At 59.6% G+C, this 17,202-nt stretch overlaps 1 protein-coding gene across 3 annotated transcripts in view; it reads right to left on the bottom strand.

Annotated features, from left to right (window-relative positions):
- Positions 1-17,202, bottom strand: part of LOC125443776 (BTG3 associated nuclear protein) — a 172,179-nt gene that overhangs the window by 60,121 nt on the left and 94,856 nt on the right. The window lies entirely within an intron of this gene.

Below are 17,202 nucleotides of genomic sequence, written 5' to 3'. Positions count from 1 at the left end.
CACGCAAGACGACACACCCCCTCCCACTGCTGGGGAATGGTTGGTGTGACGGCATCGTTGCAAACTGCCTGGACGTTCAGGTTACTGGGGCTGCTTGTGAAGAGGACATTTTGTACTCGGTTCCAGTGAAAGGCACAGACGCATCACATCACCTACGAAGGGTACATGCTTGTGAAAGTCACGGCCTTTCCCTTCGGAATTTCTCAAGCCAAGGGCTGAAATCTTATCCCTTTTATATGTTACTATAAGCCAAATGGTTCCTTTCAGACATAGTGTTGGCCCTCTATGCATTCCATTTCTGTTCTCTCTTTTAATGTTTTGCACATGATGACAGATAACCTACACACACACACACACACACACACACACACACACACACACACACACACAAACCCCACACTTCCTTCCAAAGGTTGCCAACAGAATCCCTCACTGAAACTCATCCAAGCTGCAGAAGCAAGTCGGAACGGTTTTCTTTCAAGGCAAACATCCCCACGGTACCAGGGGGACGTGCTCTGCACTCAGAAAGAAATTCTTCCAACTAATTCATGGCAATTAAATAAACTGAATATTAGCCATTGGATGGAGAAATGCTAAGAACTAAGATTAGCATGACTGCAAGCCTGCTGTCACGTTTCAATTCTACGTCCAGTGGACACTGAAGGACGTTCTCCATGGAAAACGAAAGGATTATGCAGCAGAGCGGGGTCTTCGGGAACCACAGATCTGGAGAGAGAAAATTCTGCTGCAAAACACCTTCTCCAAGTCCTTCCCCTTAGGGCAGCGATGGCGAACCTTTTCGAGACCCAGTGCCCAAACTGCAACCCAAAACCCACTTATTTATTGCAAAGTGCCAACATGGCAATTTAACCTGAATACTGAGGTTTTAGTTTAGGAAAAACGGTTGACTCGGAGGCGTGCGTTACTCGGGAGTAAGCTTGGTGGTACTTGGTGGCTTGGCTTTGCAGCAACCGTGCAACTCTTCCAAAGGGTGAATCACGACCCTAGGAGGGTTTACTCAGAAGCAAGACCCATTGCCAGCAACCGAGCTTACTCCCAGGTAAAGGATCGCGCTTTTGTTCTTTGCATGAAAATCAGTGGGGTTTAACAGCGCTTAACAGGGTTACCTACACTGCTTCCCCAAAACTAGGTCTTAGGTTTAATGCTAATAATCAAGCCCAGAGGCCCAGGCCAGCCTAGATGTGTGTATGGGCCCACAGAGAGGACTCTGTGAGTGCCCACAGAGAGGACTCTGAGTGCCACCTCTGGCACCCATGCCATAGGTTCGCCACCACTGCCTTAGGGCATACTTCTGAGACAACCATTGGTTTGACCACCATTTTACTTCCTTAGCCCACTATCTCCTTCAGTCCCCCGGGGGAGGGCAGAATATAAATTAAATATCTAATCTGATCCAAAGTAGGCAAGGGCTTTCTGCTTCCCCTCCCCTTTGCATCCCATTGACCCACGGATCTCTTCCCCCTGCTTCTACATTCTTCAAAAACCCATCGCCGTTTTCTCCACTGCATTAGTAATGGGGGATTTTTAAAAAAGCACAAGAAAATATTTATGCTTTCTACTTCCACCACAAGAATGCTCTGATGAGGGCTTCTGTCAATCAATGTTCACCAACTGTACTCCTATTAATATGAAATCATAGAACTGGAAAGCCAGGAGAGGGATTGCTTGCTGTAAAAGGAAATAAGGAACAAGACAAAAGCGATCAGAAAGGAGAACAAATCCTCATAAAATGAAGGGATAGGTTTCTACTCTGTGCCCAAGTACTGTGCGGCTGTAAAGTCTCTTGTCTTGTACTGGATGTGGTTCTCCCTGCTCAAAGATCACAATTAACTTATGGGCCGAAAGCCAGCATCTGAATCCACAAGTTCTAGCCGCACCTATTACACTGTGCAAGCATCTGTTCTCTTATAGCCCTGGAATAAATCCTAGGAGGCCAAACCGAGTCTCATTCTTTTTAAAGACATAGCACAGGTTTCCTTTGCAGCAGGGTGTGCCTGTACTTTGGCCCGGAGCATATAAATTATAAAACACTCCGGGATCCTTCATGATGAATGGTGACTTATAAATATACATTTCTTTCTTGCGGGAGATGCTAATATTCAGAAATCCCACCCCCCCCCCCCCCCCCCCCCCCCCCCAGCCCCCCCTTCCCCCACCCCCAGCCCCCCCCTTCCCCCCCCCCCTCCCCCCCTCCCCTCCCCCCCCCCCCCCCCCCCCCCCCCCCCCCCTCCCCCCCCCTCCCCCCCCCCCCCCCCTTCCCCCCCCCCCCCCTCCCCCCCCCCCCCCCCCCCCCCCCCCCCCCTTCCCCCCCCCCCCCCCACCTCCCCCCCCCCCCCCCCCCCCCCCCCCCCCTCCCCCCCCCCCCCCCACCCCCCCCCCCCCCCACCCCCCCCCCCCCCCCCCCCCCCCCCCCCCCACCCCCCCCCCCCCCCACCCCCCCCCCCCCCCACCCCCCCCCCCCCCCACCCCCCCCCCCCCCCACCCCCCCCCCCCCCCACCCCCCCCCCCCCCCACCCCCCCCCCCCCCCACCCCCCCCCCCCCCCACCCCCCCCCCCCCCCACCCCCCCCCCCCCCCACCCCCCCCCCCCCCCACCCCCCCCCCCCCCCACCCCCCCCCCCCCCCACCCCCCCCCCCCCCCACCCCCCCCCCCCCCCACCCCCCCCCCCCCCCACCCCCCCCCCCCCCCACCCCCCCCCCCCCCCACCCCCCCCCCCCCCCACCCCCCCCCCCCCCCACCCCCCCCCCCCCCCACCCCCCCCCCCCCCCACCCCCCCCCCCCCCCACCCCCCCCCCCCCCCACCCCCCCCCCCCCCCACCCCCCCCCCCCCCCACCCCCCCCCCCCCCCACCCCCCCCCCCCCCCACCCCCCCCCCCCCCCACCCCCCCCCCCCCCCACCCCCCCCCCCCCCCACCCCCCCCCCCCCCCACCCCCCCCCCCCCCCACCCCCCCCCCCCCCCACCCCCCCCCCCCCCCACCCCCCCCCCCCCCCACCCCCCCCCCCCCCCACCCCCCCCCCCCCCCACCCCCCCCCCCCCCCACCCCCCCCCCCCCCCACCCCCCCCCCCCCCCACCCCCCCCCCCCCCCACCCCCCCCCCCCCCCACCCCCCCCCCCCCCCACCCCCCCCCCCCCCCACCCCCCCCCCCCCCCACCCCCCCCCCCCCCCACCCCCCCCCCCCCCCACCCCCCCCCCCCCCCACCCCCCCCCCCCCCCACCCCCCCCCCCCCCCACCCCCCCCCCCCCCCACCCCCCCCCCCCCCCACCCCCCCCCCCCCCCACCCCCCCCCCCCCCCACCCCCCCCCCCCCCCACCCCCCCCCCCCCCCACCCCCCCCCCCCCCCACCCCCCCCCCCCCCCACCCCCCCCCCCCCCCACCCCCCCCCCCCCCCACCCCCCCCCCCCCCCACCCCCCCCCCCCCCCACCCCCCCCCCCCCCCACCCCCCCCCCCCCCCACCCCCCCCCCCCCCCACCCCCCCCCCCCCCCACCCCCCCCCCCCCCCACCCCCCCCCCCCCCCACCCCCCCCCCCCCCCACCCCCCCCCCCCCCCACCCCCCCCCCCCCCCACCCCCCCCCCCCCCCACCCCCCCCCCCCCCCACCCCCCCCCCCCCCCACCCCCCCCCCCCCCCACCCCCCCCCCCCCCCACCCCCCCCCCCCCCCACCCCCCCCCCCCCCCACCCCCCCCCCCCCCCACCCCCCCCCCCCCCCACCCCCCCCCCCCCCCACCCCCCCCCCCCCCCACCCCCCCCCCCCCCCACCCCCCCCCCCCCCCACCCCCCCCCCCCCCCACCCCCCCCCCCCCCCACCCCCCCCCCCCCCCACCCCCCCCCCCCCCCACCCCCCCCCCCCCCCACCCCCCCCCCCCCCCACCCCCCCCCCCCCCCACCCCCCCCCCCCCCCACCCCCCCCCCCCCCCACCCCCCCCCCCCCCCACCCCCCCCCCCCCCCACCCCCCCCCCCCCCCACCCCCCCCCCCCCCCACCCCCCCCCCCCCCCACCCCCCCCCCCCCCCACCCCCCCCCCCCCCCACCCCCCCCCCCCCCCACCCCCCCCCCCCCCCACCCCCCCCCCCCCCCACCCCCCCCCCCCCCCACCCCCCCCCCCCCCCACCCCCCCCCCCCCCCACCCCCCCCCCCCCCCACCCCCCCCCCCCCCCACCCCCCCCCCCCCCCACCCCCCCCCCCCCCCACCCCCCCCCCCCCCCACCCCCCCCCCCCCCCACCCCCCCCCCCCCCCACCCCCCCCCCCCCCCACCCCCCCCCCCCCCCACCCCCCCCCCCCCCCACCCCCCCCCCCCCCCACCCCCCCCCCCCCCCACCCCCCCCCCCCCCCACCCCCCCCCCCCCCCACCCCCCCCCCCCCCCACCCCCCCCCCCCCCCACCCCCCCCCCCCCCCACCCCCCCCCCCCCCCACCCCCCCCCCCCCCCACCCCCCCCCCCCCCCACCCCCCCCCCCCCCCACCCCCCCCCCCCCCCACCCCCCCCCCCCCCCACCCCCCCCCCCCCCCACCCCCCCCCCCCCCCACCCCCCCCCCCCCCCACCCCCCCCCCCCCCCACCCCCCCCCCCCCCCACCCCCCCCCCCCCCCACCCCCCCCCCCCCCCACCCCCCCCCCCCCCCACCCCCCCCCCCCCCCACCCCCCCCCCCCCCCACCCCCCCCCCCCCCCACCCCCCCCCCCCCCCACCCCCCCCCCCCCCCACCCCCCCCCCCCCCCACCCCCCCCCCCCCCCACCCCCCCCCCCCCCCACCCCCCCCCCCCCCCACCCCCCCCCCCCCCCACCCCCCCCCCCCCCCACCCCCCCCCCCCCCCACCCCCCCCCCCCCCCACCCCCCCCCCCCCCCACCCCCCCCCCCCCCCACCCCCCCCCCCCCCCACCCCCCCCCCCCCCCACCCCCCCCCCCCCCCACCCCCCCCCCCCCCCACCCCCCCCCCCCCCCACCCCCCCCCCCCCCCACCCCCCCCCCCCCCCACCCCCCCCCCCCCCCACCCCCCCCCCCCCCCACCCCCCCCCCCCCCCACCCCCCCCCCCCCCCACCCCCCCCCCCCCCCACCCCCCCCCCCCCCCACCCCCCCCCCCCCCCACCCCCCCCCCCCCCCACCCCCCCCCCCCCCCACCCCCCCCCCCCCCCACCCCCCCCCCCCCCCACCCCCCCCCCCCCCCACCCCCCCCCCCCCCCACCCCCCCCCCCCCCCACCCCCCCCCCCCCCCACCCCCCCCCCCCCCCACCCCCCCCCCCCCCCACCCCCCCCCCCCCCCACCCCCCCCCCCCCCCACCCCCCCCCCCCCCCACCCCCCCCCCCCCCCACCCCCCCCCCCCCCCACCCCCCCCCCCCCCCACCCCCCCCCCCCCCCACCCCCCCCCCCCCCCACCCCCCCCCCCCCCCACCCCCCCCCCCCCCCACCCCCCCCCCCCCCCACCCCCCCCCCCCCCCACCCCCCCCCCCCCCCACCCCCCCCCCCCCCCACCCCCCCCCCCCCCCACCCCCCCCCCCCCCCACCCCCCCCCCCCCCCACCCCCCCCCCCCCCCACCCCCCCCCCCCCCCACCCCCCCCCCCCCCCACCCCCCCCCCCCCCCACCCCCCCCCCCCCCCACCCCCCCCCCCCCCCACCCCCCCCCCCCCCCACCCCCCCCCCCCCCCACCCCCCCCCCCCCCCACCCCCCCCCCCCCCCACCCCCCCCCCCCCCCACCCCCCCCCCCCCCCACCCCCCCCCCCCCCCACCCCCCCCCCCCCCCACCCCCCCCCCCCCCCACCCCCCCCCCCCCCCACCCCCCCCCCCCCCCACCCCCCCCCCCCCCCACCCCCCCCCCCCCCCACCCCCCCCCCCCCCCACCCCCCCCCCCCCCCACCCCCCCCCCCCCCCACCCCCCCCCCCCCCCACCCCCCCCCCCCCCCACCCCCCCCCCCCCCCACCCCCCCCCCCCCCCACCCCCCCCCCCCCCCACCCCCCCCCCCCCCCACCCCCCCCCCCCCCCACCCCCCCCCCCCCCCACCCCCCCCCCCCCCCACCCCCCCCCCCCCCCACCCCCCCCCCCCCCCACCCCCCCCCCCCCCCACCCCCCCCCCCCCCCACCCCCCCCCCCCCCCACCCCCCCCCCCCCCCACCCCCCCCCCCCCCCACCCCCCCCCCCCCCCACCCCCCCCCCCCCCCACCCCCCCCCCCCCCCACCCCCCCCCCCCCCCACCCCCCCCCCCCCCCACCCCCCCCCCCCCCCACCCCCCCCCCCCCCCACCCCCCCCCCCCCCCACCCCCCCCCCCCCCCACCCCCCCCCCCCCCCACCCCCCCCCCCCCCCACCCCCCCCCCCCCCCACCCCCCCCCCCCCCCACCCCCCCCCCCCCCCACCCCCCCCCCCCCCCACCCCCCCCCCCCCCCACCCCCCCCCCCCCCCACCCCCCCCCCCCCCCACCCCCCCCCCCCCCCACCCCCCCCCCCCCCCACCCCCCCCCCCCCCCACCCCCCCCCCCCCCCACCCCCCCCCCCCCCCACCCCCCCCCCCCCCCACCCCCCCCCCCCCCCACCCCCCCCCCCCCCCACCCCCCCCCCCCCCCACCCCCCCCCCCCCCCACCCCCCCCCCCCCCCACCCCCCCCCCCCCCCACCCCCCCCCCCCCCCACCCCCCCCCCCCCCCACCCCCCCCCCCCCCCACCCCCCCCCCCCCCCACCCCCCCCCCCCCCCACCCCCCCCCCCCCCCACCCCCCCCCCCCCCCACCCCCCCCCCCCCCCACCCCCCCCCCCCCCCACCCCCCCCCCCCCCCACCCCCCCCCCCCCCCACCCCCCCCCCCCCCCACCCCCCCCCCCCCCCACCCCCCCCCCCCCCCACCCCCCCCCCCCCCCACCCCCCCCCCCCCCCACCCCCCCCCCCCCCCACCCCCCCCCCCCCCCACCCCCCCCCCCCCCCACCCCCCCCCCCCCCCACCCCCCCCCCCCCCCACCCCCCCCCCCCCCCACCCCCCCCCCCCCCCACCCCCCCCCCCCCCCACCCCCCCCCCCCCCCACCCCCCCCCCCCCCCACCCCCCCCCCCCCCCACCCCCCCCCCCCCCCACCCCCCCCCCCCCCCACCCCCCCCCCCCCCCACCCCCCCCCCCCCCCACCCCAGTGTTTAAAAGGAAAGCGAGAAAAGAAATTATTTCCATAGATTAGGGCTAGATTTCCTTAGAAAGATAGCTTTGAAATCACTGCTATTCTACCCGGAAGATTTTTTTTATTACAAAAAAATTGTAATAAGATGAAGGCAAGGCGCAGACAACACCGTCGAAGGCAAAGAAAATTATTTTCCCCTTCATTTTAAAAGATTACCCTGCCTTATCGCATCGCTCCTTATTAAGTTTACAGCAATATTAAAACAAGATTTGGGTGAATAAAGAACATAATATACTCTAAGTAAAGAACAGATCCTTTAAAGCGCCGTAAATACTCCCGGCTGCGTGGATGGAATTTTAATGGCGTAATGCATCCTCTTCAGGGAATGCCACAGGGAAGACAAAGGAAATTATCCTTTCCCAGAAAGTTAATTTCACAGCCACCAGAGGAGTCCGTCACTCTGGAACTCCACCCAAACTAACCACCTGCAGGATATGAGCCTGAATTTCCACAGGACCCTCCACGTGTACCCTTGTTTCTTAACGGCACAAGAGCCCCTCAAACACCAACAGAGCTCATGTAGATCTCTAATCCAGTTCCACCGAAAAAGTACTGCCTTGCTAGCAACATACGCTTGCTGTTCCACATTTTGGGTTCCAAATGACTCTGGAGAAAAGCAGGCTTATGAATAAATACATCAAACTTCTTCTTCAAATAACGTTTTTATTTTGTTTCGTTTCTATCCCGTCCTTTCCCTGCCCAGGCTTCTATACATTTCAGGTATGACTATCATTTTCAAGGTGAAGATCAACACACAAACGTTTACTCAGCAAAAGAAAAGCAGAATTGTAAACAGCAATGCAAAAGCAACCATTTCTGCCCAAGTAATAATTTAACAAAAGAATCCAACAGCAATTGAATTTATTTTTTAATAAAAAGAAAGAGCTGTAATCAATCACTGGAGCAGCCTGAGCAGCATCGGGCTGATTGGTTTAAACTATTTGTTTTAATTCTTTTAAACAGATTATTTTGTTTGGTCTTTACTGTTGTTCCCACCTTGGATCTCAACAAAACATAAAGTTGTCAGTCATCTTGAAGTACAGTGCAAACAATACTTGGATGACTGTGAATCTGTATTCCCCTCTGCAATCCACAAACTAGTTGCAGATTTTTGCAAAATGGCGCTTTGTAAAACTCACTAATCTTCGATGGCTCAGTTTCCACATTAAAAACCCACTCCCAATTCTTAGCCAGCCGCTAAGAGGCACGATTAGCAAACCGCTTCCCGGCCAGCACAGCCTTCACTGCAGTAAACAGGTCCTCTTGCACCAGGGGAAAGCAAGGGATGATTTTCAAAATTATTTAAGAAAAGTACCATTTGCTCTCCTGAGATATGATCGGCCACAGTTCTCTTCCCATTAATGTGGTACAAGCGCAGATTAAGTAATCGCAAATGGTACCCATGGCAATAGAACTTTAAGACTCTTTTGATTCCAAGGCAATTTAATATTTCCTTCCTTCCCTTCCTTCCTTCCTTCCCTCCCTCCCTCCCTCCCTCCCTCCCTCCCTTCCTCCCTTCCTCCCTCCCTCCCTCCCTCCATCCTTCCTTCCTTCCTTCCTTCCCTCCCTCCCTCCTTCCTCCCTTCCCTTCCCTCCCTCCTTCCTTCCCTCCCTCCCTCCTTCCCTCCTTCTTTCCCTCCCTCCTTCCTTCCTTCCTTCCCTCCTTCCTTCCTTCTCTCCCTCCCTCCATCCCTCCATCCTTCCTTCCTTCTTTCCCTCCTTCCTTCCTTCTTTCCCATCTTCCTTCCTTCCCTCTTTCATTCCTTCCCTCCTTCCTTCCAAATGGGGGCTGAAAGTGGCTTATATTGTTCTCTTCTGCTCTGTTTTATCTTCATAAAAATCCTGTGGGATAGGTTAGGCGGAGCCTGTGTGACTGGTCCAAGGTCACCCAGCAAGCTTCCACAGCAGAGGATTCGAACCTGGGTCTTCCAGATCCTTGTCTGACATTCAAAGCACTCTACACACGACAAACTACACTATACATATTTAACCTGTTCGGGATTTTGCGTCTGTTGGGCAGTCAGACTCCCGAGCTCAGGTACTTGGCAACTTACACCGCTGCCTAAAGCCTACACCAATTTCTGTTACCCACTTTGGAGAGCGCACAGAGCATCCAGCTGCTTCAAACGTCTCCGATACCAGAGCTCCAGACTCTCTCGTGTTGGCGCCAGCGACCCTCGCACATTCACCCTTCCCATTAAGGCATGAAGCATTCTGCAGCGCGGCCATCAAATTTAATAACCTGTACTAGACGTTTTACATTCAACTTAATATCACAAGCCATTATACAGCACCCAGAGCTGTTATTCCAAAGCAGAGATTTTGCGGGAGGATCACGGTTTCTACGCTTTCTCTGCCATGACAAATAGTATGTGGAAAGAGGGGAAAAAATACTTGCAAAACCGGTTAGAAATATGTACATTTGAGATGCCTTCTTAATCCCCTTTTTAAAAAGCCCACTTAAAGGAATCCTCTATATTGACCCAGATAGAATTTTATTTTTAACACTGAAACAGCGAGGGACGGTCTTATAAATCTCAACTGTAAATGGCTGCAGCAACTTGTAAAATGCCGCACTGAAACTGGTGGCTGTCAACAACTGTTACCACCCACTTCTAAGGATGAGGAAAGGGCTCTTCCTCTCCCGCATTTTCAGTTTTTATTTCTTATAAATCAGTCGTATTTTCAATTAACTTTACGTTTTGCTAAACTGAGAAAGGAAAAGTTCAGCGCATCGCTACCATCGCCCGAGTACAAACGCGGTGAGTTGGATTTTGCCAGGTTTTTCGAATCTAAAAAACAACATGTTGGACATTCTGAGACTCCACGGACAAAAAAACTGTACAACAGAGTTGTGCTGAGGAGGAGAACTGGGTGAGGCCACCCTCATCCCTCTTGCACTAGTGGGGAAACTGATCACTTAGAACCGTGGTGGTGAACCTACGGCACTCCAGATGTTCATGGACTACAATTCCCATCAGCCCCTGCCAGCATGGCCAATTGAACATCTGGAGTGCCGTAAGTTTACCACCACTGACTTAGAGCCTTTTACCAGGACAGTTCCTGCAGCAAGCCCCACTGGTCTGGACCCTACCGAACTGGCAACAGGTTGGCTTACGGAAATAATTCTTGCCACCTCCTGCATGCTCCTTCCCCAGCTCCTGAGAGCCAGGGGACCCCAGAAATAGCACAGGATGCAGCCAGAAGTAGGACATGGCAGAACATGCCTCCCCATCACTTGTGAAACCCTGGAAAGACAGACGTCAAGCTGGTTGGGAAGGACCAGGTCATGAAGGACGTTATGTTTCTCCCTTTCAATGGGGTTGGGCAAGACCATAGAGTTTTACCAAAATGCCAGAGCTTCCCCAGCAATGTGTTGACATCACTTTGGGTACACAGGGAGGCAAGCTGCCAGCAACATCAATACATCGCTGGCAAGCCATGCCCACAGCCAGGTAAGTCTTCGGCCAGTTGCCTGGCAACATTATAAGCATCCAGTGGGATACAGACAAAGATCAGAGCCTGAAAGATGCATTTCAGCTGGCCCTTGCTGACTCAGGCACTGTGGAATTATGACACAGCCTGGCGGGGGCAGCTACAGAATAAGAGCGGTAGGAGGCGGAGCTGCAAAATGGCTGCCCCAGCTGACCTTTAGTCAGACAGTGAAGGTCATTATGGAGAGGTGGCAGCTGCTGCCAAAGCAACATTTTTAAAAAATCTACACAGCTAATAAAATCTTCTATGGCCAACCAGAAGCCTCCGTGAGAAAAAGACCCTCCTGTCTCCTCCCACTTTCTATAAACACACAGCAGGGGCCAGTAAAAGTCCTGGAACCTAGAAACAAAAAACGCCACCGTCCCCAGGCTGCCAAATATGAACGGGCTCAAAGCTCTTCTGCCTGGTGGAATGCTCTACCTCCAGCTGTCAGGGCCCTGCGGGACCTCGGTGAATTCCACAGGGCCTGTAAGACGGAGCTATTCCACCGGGCTTTTGGAGGGGCTGGCCGCGGCTCTATTGCCCCCCATTGAAACTGGAACTAAGCTGCCTTTTCCATCTGGGTAGGGCCCTGATTCCATCCTGGGCCCTGCCTTCTCCTCCCTTCTCTTTCAGCCTTTAGACCGGGCACCTGTGTGTGTGTTTTTACACAACCTTGTTGTTTAATTTGTATCTATTGTTTTAATTGCTGCTGAATTTTAATGAGTTAGATTTTATGTTGTATTGATTTACTGTTCTGGAAACAGTCATGTTGTGAGCCGCCTCGAGCCCTTCGGGGATGAGGCGGCCTATAAATTTAATCAATCAATCAATCAATCAATCAATCAAGTAATTAATGAACAAAAAGTGCTAGTGCAAATATTGAAATAAAGTGCTAGGCGTGCATATCCCTTTAACCATATGCACAATAGTCTCATCCAGGAATACTAAAAATCGACAAGCCAAAGAAATAAATGTATAGAAATAGCCCAGTCTGGGGTTCAATGCTTTACAGTCAGTATAATGGCACAAAACTCACATAAAAGTCCTTAAATACAAGTGCTCCTAGCCAGATTCAGCTGGGCTGGCTGTAAACTCAATTCCTCACATCCACTTGGGAGTTTGAAATCTCCTGGTACAGAGGCATGTAGAGATTAGGATCTCACAGGCACTGATCTCCTAGTCCAGTGATGGCGAACCTTTGGCACTCCAGATGTTATGGACTACAATTCCAATTGGCCATGCTGGCAGGGGCTGATGGGAATTGTAGTCCATAACATCTGGAGTGCCAAAGGTTCGCCACCACAGTCCTAATCTGTCCATAATAAACTCAGTCTCTCAGTTAGACTGGTAACAGCAAGTATTTCCTGGTCAGTTGGTAATAAGAAAACAGCAATCAGAATGTTCTCTGTGGTAAGCCATGTTTTAAGAAGGCTTTCCTTGGTGTTTACATCATGCTTGCCGTCTTATTCCAGGGTTAAAAGGTAGATTCAGTTCTTGCATCCCTGATGCGGTGAAGAAACTGCTGACAGGCGCCATGGCATCCATAGGCACCATATTGAGCAACACTACCCTACAGTTTTCTGCATCGCCACAAGCAAGAACGAAGGATACAGGAAGAAGAAGACTTCTAATTCTGGGAAGGTCAACAGTATCATCCTAAACAGGTGTACTCAGAGCCCTACTCTGAATTGTCTTCTTTAACATGGGCTTCTAATTCTCCCCAGGGGAAATGTCCTGTGAGGATTATAATGAAAAGCTAAGTTACGAGTGCCTCTGCAGCTAAAGCTGCTTTTTACTGAAGGCCAAGAAAAAAGAAATCTGCACAGCAATTCATATGAAAATTATTCTGCCCGTCATACCCAAGGATGCCATTTTACTGCTTTTCACTTCAAATTAATATTTCCATTTCTAAAAAGCAGGACAAATCCTATAAGACCTGCTTGCAATAATTTATCAGCAAATTGCTGATTAGAATGCTAATTTCTCTCTTTTGAAAATCAGCCCTGCCTCTCTGCACACACACACACACACAGAAGAGGGGGCAACTTCTAATTTCCAGCTGCAAGGAGTTTAGCTTTCCGTCTTCATTGTGTTGTTTTTCTTCAAACCATCTTGCTTGTTTCTCTGCTTTGATTATTCAAAGCAGATGTGCTGAAACAGGAAAACAGGCTTTTCCAGTCCGCTACGCAGCTGGCACGGGGTTTCGTATACACAAAAGGGAGAAAGGACCTCTGTCAGCGGTGTAGCTGGAACCCCCACCTTCTGAACACCCGTGTCCCCGGAGTATGAGTTAACCTACAAACAGCATGCATGAGATGAGCAGTGTCTGCAACAGAGACTGACTCTGTCTCTCTTCCCACCTCTTAGAAAAGTAGCTCACAATGATTTTAGCACCACTGCCCTCTGTTGGTTGTATGTAAGAAAGGGGAGTCCAGAGAGAAAAAGTTCTGATAACTCCAAAGTTATAACTTAGGCAGAAATGCCACGGCCGGCCAAATCATAAAACATTTTATACTATTCCTCCACTAAAAAAAAAAAAGGTATTACTCACACTAGGTGCCAAGATATTATTTACAAAATATATTCTGCTGCCATTTGATGCACCCACTCAATTGTAGCTTGATGGGAAACTGAAGTTGCATGGTTGGAAAAGAGAATCATCACTGTGGCCTTGGGGTGTTCACACACGACTATTTTGGTTTAAAAACACACTACAAGCTGCACTTGAGTATACTGAATTTTCTCTCCTGCAAAGCTTCAGGAGAAGTTGCTGCTCTAATAAGCTAGATTCGAGTCCAGTAGCACTACGGAGACTAACAAGATCTTCAGGTTGTACGCTTTTGAGAGTCAAAGATCCCCTCATCAGACAAAAGCTTATACCTTAAAAATTTTGGATGTCTCTATGGTGTTACTGGACTCTAGGTCAGTGGTGGCGAACCTATGGCACTGGTGCCAGAGGTGGCACTCAGAGCCCTCTCTGTGGGCACTCATGCACAGAGTTCATCATGTGGGAGTGGGGTGGAAAATCACCCCCCCACACACACACACATACACACATATCTAGGCTGGTCTGGGCATGATCCTTTACCTGGGAGTAAACTCGGTTGCTGGCAATGGGGCTTGCTTCTGAGTAAACCCTCCTAGGATTGTGATTCACCCATTTGAAGCGTTGCACGGTTGCTTCACTAAGCTTACTCCTGAGTAACGTGTGCCTCGGAGCCAACCGTTTTTTCTAAACTGAAACCTCAGTATTCAGGTTAAATTGCCGTGTCGGCACTCTGCGATAAATAAGTGGGTTTTGGGTTGCAGTTTGGGCACTCGGTCTCGAAAAGGTTCACCATCACTGCTCTAGGTGTTCTTCTCCAGACAAACATGGCCACCCTCTGAAGCAGCCTTAATAAGATGATGTTACACCAGATACCAGGGCTGAGCTGAATGTCGTCAGTTTGTGTGTCAGTTTGTGTGTTATCATGTTCGGTAAGTCTCTTTCCTGAAAGCCCCATGAAACTCAAAAATGTCCCTGTTTTTCCATCCCGGTCCTAAACACGAAACGCAACCCACAGCGCCCAGACAAAAAGGCCCTGAATCACTTCTGGAGGATGCTTGGGCTCTGGGAAGGACAGAACAAGGCGCTGGAATGGTCCCCATTGCAGAAAAGGTCCTGAGAACAGAGCGGGAAAACTCCCTGGATGCCTGCTGCTGGGAGATCGAGGCTGAAAGATTAGTTCAGCCCCCTGCAGATCTGGCACTGAAAAATGTGCCGCTGGCTCCCAGGGATTGGAGATTTGTTCCCAGTCCTGAGTGAGCATGCACCACTATGGCCCTGCTTTTAAAAAATCAAGTTCCGCATATCGAGCTCCTAAGAGATCAATTTTGCCTGCAGCACAAATAAGAACACAGGTGAACTGTAGGCTAACTATCCCCTTCTGTTCTGGTCCTACAGGACTGCTCATCTCAGGAGCCGGTTCAGTTGGTCTGGAAGTGTAACCAAAGCGGCTCCCTTTAAAAGCAAAAGCTTAACAGAAGGGCCTAGGCTGTTTACTCTACAAACAACTGTCACAGGCTTGCGATTGCAGTTCATGCTGCATCTCCACCAGACGCCAATGAATTAGATAGATCTGTCTCGGTTAATCAAGAGTGACATTTTAATAGTACTATGGGATGAGAAGGAAGGGAACACAGTCATGAAAAACTAATATTGAAGAGGGCTGCTTTGAGACTTTCCCATGAAAATGCTGGATTTCTCTGTGAACCAGAAAAATTTGCCTTTGGCACAAGGTAATTAGAAATAAACAGCCTTTCGAGTATGTTGTGCAGAGACTGGCAGAGAAACTGGACATACTTTAAAAACCTTTGGAGTCCCTCGGTCTTTTCTTGAGTCTTTCCGTCAGACAGAGTCCTGGCAGATAGCACAGAATACCCGGGATGGTCCCACTAGAGTTGTGAAATTATTAAAAACACAGATGGTTCTTTACCTTGCACTTCACATAGAATCATTCACATTCCCTGGGCAGCAGTCACTGGGAATAGATGCTGCAAATTCAGTTGGAGGACAGTCACACGGGGTACGGTCACCTGGAGCGTCTCCCATAAAGCTCTATTAACATCAAGGAAAGCTGTGCAAAAGCACAGCACTGCCATCTTTAGGACTAGTCTCAGACAAGTAGCCATGCTGACAGGGGCGTATCACCCAGGGGGACATGTGGAATCAAATGTCTCCAGGCTCCTTCCTCCCGGGTCCATACACTGACTTCAAGACGTGGTGAAAAAAACATTGTTCGGTCATAATGGGGGAGGGCAGCCGCCATACGGGGGGGCGGGGGGGCGGGGGTGTGTGCTTAGATTTTGCACCAAGCTACATTTCCCCTAGATATGCCTCTGGACGTTGGTCTGCAGTGGGCTAGCTAGATTTGAGTCCAGTAGCACTTCGAAGTCCCACAAACCTTTCAGATTTAAGGTTTCAAGAATCAAAGCTCCCTTTGTCAGATACTAAAGAGAATTGTGACTCTCAAATGTTTATTCCCTGTAAACCTTGTTGGTCTTTAAGGTGGTACAGGATCTAGCTCATCTTTAAGACAACTTGCATCTCTTTTAGTGGTGTCCCTATAAAGGATGTTTCTAATCAGCTGTACCCATGGTGAAAAAAACCACACTATACAGTTCTTTCAAGACCAAAACAATCTGTCCGATTTGCTTCAAAACGTATCCCAATTCTGCACCAAGGAGAGCCAACACGGAAGAAGGTTTCCCCCAGATTTCCATTTTCCCTCTATTGCAGCAGAAGGTGATGAAAGGACAGCCTGATTTATCACTCCCTACCAGCAGGGCCAATTGGCCATGCTGACAGAGGCTGATGGGAATTGTAGTTCCTGAACATCTGAGACCTTGCAGGTCTCCTGCACTTGGTTTAGAGCAGAGGGGTAGGGAACCTCGCGGCTCTCAGATGTTCAGGAACTACAGTAATTCCCATCAGCCCTACCAGCAGGAATGCAGTGTGCTGACAGGCTGATAGGGTGGTCCTGAACATCAGGCTCACTGGGATTCCCCTACCTGATTTCAAACTTCTGGAAAAGCCAGAATTTGAGTGCAAACTGAGTGGGCTGAAAAACTGAAAGTCTTTAGCCAGATGCTGTTTTTTTAGTATCACTCTAAGCCCTCTCTAAATAGTGATGGTGGGCTAGCTCTGGGAGACGCAAAGGAAACTGCCAAGAAAACGAGAGAAAGGTGTTGATTAACGGAATCAGTGTACGATCCTCTTTCCTTCTCCCGGAGGACCCTGTGGCTGTGTCTCCGCATGCCTCGTGTGGGAGGCACACACCAAGACCCTGCGGGGATCGGACCCTCCCAGAAGTTCAGCATCAGGGGAGGGGAGGATCAAGAAATGGTGACTAGGAGGAGGTCAAGCAAGGGCAAAGAGAGACAATGAGGAAACCTCCAGGAATCCACACCTATTGCCAAGTACAAAACCCTTCCCATTGTTCTGAGGACTTCTATACGCTCCATTAGTTAATACAGAAAGTTTAATTATTTCTGCAGTTTGGTATTTTTATTAAACGTGCACTGAAATACGAAACGTTGAGCTAATAGAACACATGTGGAGGTAGAAAGAGAGTTCTTTTTGGCAGGGCCTCACTGGTTCCATGGATTATCATGCCAGAAAAACAAGACCTAAATTCAATGCAACTACCAGGACAAAAAAAAAAAATCAAAGCGGGGGAGGGGAGGAGAGACAAGTGACAAAATGATGCAAAAAAAAAGACAAACCCACCACCCCAATTTAGACTGAAATTCAGAAAATCTAGAAAAGGGCCATTCATAGATATGACTGGCTGGCAGATCATAACAACACTTTTTACAGTTTTGAATGGTCCTAAAGCCATGGTGGCGAACCTTTGGCACTCCAGATGTTATGGACTACAATTCCCATCAGCCCCTGCCAGCATGGTGCTGGTAGGGGCTGATGGGAATTGTAGTCCATAACATCTGGAGTGCCAAAGGTTCGCCACCACTGTCCTAAAGCAATACTGCACAGTCAAGTGAAAGACTGGG

Source organism: Sphaerodactylus townsendi, linkage group LG14 (genome assembly GCF_021028975.2).
Source record: "Sphaerodactylus townsendi isolate TG3544 linkage group LG14, MPM_Stown_v2.3, whole genome shotgun sequence".
Taxonomy (NCBI): domain Eukaryota; kingdom Metazoa; phylum Chordata; class Lepidosauria; order Squamata; family Sphaerodactylidae; genus Sphaerodactylus; species Sphaerodactylus townsendi.
Note: the sequence above shows the minus strand (reverse complement) of the source record. Positions and strands in the feature narration are given on the sequence as shown.